The sequence below is a fragment of the Arachis duranensis genome, chromosome 3 (genome assembly GCF_000817695.3).
Source record: "Arachis duranensis cultivar V14167 chromosome 3, aradu.V14167.gnm2.J7QH, whole genome shotgun sequence".
NCBI classification, from domain to species: Eukaryota; Viridiplantae; Streptophyta; class Magnoliopsida; order Fabales; family Fabaceae; genus Arachis; species Arachis duranensis.
The window spans coordinates 110,253,561-110,257,899 of record NC_029774.3 but is presented as its reverse complement, the minus strand read 5'-3'; positions in this window follow the sequence as shown (position 1 = coordinate 110,257,899).

Here is a 4,339-nt window from a genome sequence, read left to right as displayed (position 1 = left end):
AAAAGACCCTGCAAATGTCACATCTTGTTTTTATTTAAAAAAAAAATAAAGTATCGTTTTTATCCCTAATATTTGGGGTAAATCTTATTTATATCCCTAACATTTAAAAATCATCCTATTTGTATTCCTGACGTTTGTAAAAATAATTTAATGTTATCCTGCCGTCAATTACACATCATGAACGCTATATTTTGAATTTTAAAATTTTTTCTTAAAGTTAGAATACAAATGTCTGAGATAGAATTGATAATTCACTCCGAAAAATAGTTCATCAAAAGTTGAAACTAATTCCTACAATATTTACATTATTCATTTTTCTAGGGACATAATTGAATTTAAACACAAATAGTGGTATAATATTAAAATCGAACACATTCAAGTGAGACCTAATTGAAAATGAATGCATTCAAGTGAGAATAATTGAAAAATATAATTTGATTTGTTAGTATAATTGATAGTAAAATAACATTGAATCACTTTTATAAACGTTATGGATACAAATAAGACGATTTAAACGTTAAGGACACAAATAGGATTTACCCCAACAAAAACGATACTTTACTCTAAAAAAAACTTAAGCGAACGGCAATTTTATTAGGCTAGATTTTGACAGTTTTTACTCTTGTAATTTCAATTAATGGAGCTTAGGGGTTGAGCCTAATTTGTTTAGAGCATTGCAATTCTTTGGAATTACTTGAATTTTGAGTAAAAAATGTTGGTAATGTATGGAGATAAAAAAGTATTTATCATTGGTTTATGTAACCGGTGCAATAGGTGATGACTATTCAAACTAAAGACATTTTTATTTTATATAAAATTTGTAGTTAAAGATTATTAGATAATTCAATATATTTAGTTAAATTATTTGACTATTTTAGTATAAAATTAAAAAGATGATGTGAGTAACTAACCAGCTATAAAAGAAAGGAGAGAAAGAAAAGTTATACTGATATACATTTCTGATAAAATAATATGAAAAAAAAGAGTTGACACAAAATCATTTCTTTGAAGAGAGAGGGTTGAAGGGTTTGAACTTTGAATGAATGGACTAGTCTACTTGCGCTTGTAAGAAGGAGCTAAGGACCGTGTAATTAATGTAAATTATTGGCCTCTTGATATGAGACGACCGCACACCTTTTTCTTGTCTTATATAATTAAACTTCAAGGACAGATATATGTAGGCAAGGACCAAGTGAATTTTAGGGCAGGTAATTGTATAGCCTTGAAATTTTGAGACATCACCATCACTTACAGGTAAGTCTCTATCTTCCAGATTGGATACAATTATATACACTATCCACAAATTAAATATACGAGTTTCCTTCTCCTTTTTTTCCTTGGTTCACGTATACAGATCACAGCACATGATAAATTGAATTCGACCGAACTTGATCTAATCTGTTTCAACAAAATGGAATCCGATTCTGCGTGTTGGGTAAAAAAGTAAAATGCATAGCTATACATGCAGTTACAAGAGTAGTGAAATGGAAGGTTCGAATTAGAGGCACTTGATTATTCATTCAGAGATAACAAACACACTCTTGGATTTGTTTGTCAACGTGGATGAATGAGTCAAACAAGATAGGATGCCTCAGCTATTAATATAATGATTTTGGTAATTATATGGAATATATGCCACATGGCGTTGAACAACTGCATAATTATATATTGGTCCTCCACTTTTTCGGGTCCATCTTAATATAATCTTCTCACATGGTCCCACCCCAGAAAAAATCCATACGTGGTCATGAATTATTAGACTAATGCCAATAATCAATTTTATAAGTAAATGTGATGATTTGGTGCAAGATACAAAGATGAATTTAATTTGGTGAACTTTGAGGTATTACCTTAGTAAAAATAATTATTTTTAAATTTTAATTGTATAAATAATTATTTTAAAAAATAAATACGATTAGATAATTAGATTTCAAGTTGATAAGAATAATTAAAATAAAAGATGAAAAGGAAAGGAGAAATTGCTTTGAGAAAGAGGATATATGAATGAATAAGGTGAGGAAGTTGAAAAGCATGGGATAGATAGATTGGAGATAGCTAGATAGGAGCAGAGTAGTAATGAATGAAGGGGCCACTTTGAGTGGAAATACATGAGGTGGGAAATCCATGGAGGCAAGGAGGTGGGTCACCAACCACACAGATTCTTTTCCCTTAATTTAATGCAATCTTGCTACCCAGTGCTTCTAGAACCAACAAAAAACTAAGGTTGGAGGGTGAGGCTTACCAACCCTGTTTGTAGGAATTGACATGGCCGGCTCTAAATGACATAACTGTGTTGGATGTGGTTGAACTTTGAAAGTGACAAATACTATTTCTCAAACAACTTGTTTTATCTACACATTCATTATGTGTCAAAAAAATTTGGTAAAATTTACACATCATTTAATACCAGATAAAAATGTTAGATTAGTTTATATTTTTTTACAATTTTGAGAAGATACAATAATCATAATGTAGTGACATACAATATATATTATTGTTGTAATATAAATATATAAATAATATAGTATCATGTGATGCGATGTATGTTGCAATGGACTCATACTACTGTTACTGCTGCCATAAACGATTTTGGTTTCAACTTTCAAGTAACGGTGCAAATAAGTCAAGTGGCCGTAATCTAGTCTGGCCAATCATAAAATAATTTCAGACTTATTTAAAAATTTAATTTTGTTAATAGGCTATACTCAGCTCATAAAATAACCTAATAGATTTGTCAGGTTTATTTGAATTTGTTAAAATATAAATCATTTTTTATAATAAAAAAAATTTATTATAATCAGATCAATCTCAATAACAAGTTAAATTTAATACTTAAAATTTTTTTATAACAAACTACAAATCAATTAAATATATTATAAATTTAGTCTATTAAAGATAAAATCTGATATGATCTAACCTGTTTCCATCTCTACAAACATCCACTGAAAGAACATAACACGACGCATGAATATAATGAAGATTGTATATATGTTGGGACCACCCCCATAAAGGCGAATCAATTTAATTTCTTGATTCTTTTGTGCCATAGTACTGTTTAATTTGCTCCTTTTTTCTTTAGTCATGCAATATTGTTATTATTCTTAACTACTATTAATAAATATTCGACCAATTAATTAGAATTATTAATATTAGGGCTCCATGGCTATAATAAGAATCGTTAAATAAAATAAAAAGTAGAAATTGCAAAATAACATAAGATAAAGACATAGATTGGTTAGGCACTTAATTAGACCTATGAGCCAAATTGAACAATGCTGCTGTGCTTGTTGAATTTGGTTATTCTTTATTATTGGGTGAAAGAATCGAAAGAAAAAAAGGTGAGCAGTATTAATCCCTCAATCATGGATGGTAGGGGAAGTTAGTTACTCAAATCAAACCCGAATTGACAAGAGTAAGTGGAGTAAGTTGAGGAATGCATCTAGAAGCAATCTTTAATTTATTAAGAGAAATAAAAATACAAAAACGTAACAAGTAGTTAGAAAGAAAGTGGAAAGGTGGAAGACCATAAACATAAAAAGTTGTGAAAAAGAATCATCAAATATAAAAGCGATTTTATTTGGAAGTGTACCCGAAAAAAAGAAAATGCTTGGTACGCATAGCCAATTTGATACTTCTAAATCAATGTGCAATGTAGGCAAACAGGCTTTTGCTATGGTAGGTCTTCACAGCCTTTTATTTTCTTCTCAGACATTATTATTTATTTATATATATTCTCTCTCTTTAATTTCAAGCTTTGCAATATAGATCGTTTATTCGAAGGCGGTGTGATATTTTATGCTGAGATCATGTCCAACTAAACTAATTGCATGAGTGAAGCTGCTTTAACAAATTAGTAACAATAGTCAAACCACAATAATGCATTTTTTGGCTAATTGGCCTAACAGAAAATAAGAATACTTGTGAGGAGGGTGGAGAAACGAAGAGAGGAAGAGGGAGAGAGAAAGAGAAAGAGAGAAGAGGGGGAGGGTTGTTATGCAATTTTATTAATCTTTAGGGATGGCTGATAGCTAAATTGTAACCTTAATTAGGGTTTATTTTTATCATCACATAAGTAGTAAATAAAGTCAATAAGATCAAATATATAGTTTCAAATTTCTTTGTTAAGGAAAAAGTTAAAAAGAAAAAGATATCTGCAATTTATTGAAATTAATTACTACTTATACTTGGATAATTTTAAACACGAAGAATATTAGAAGATCAATAAATTTTATGATTTGTAGTCATTATTTAGTTATTAATAATATTTTTAATAATGTAAAATTATATATAATAATATAAAATTATTCATTTTTTTAATAATTAAATACTAATTAAATTT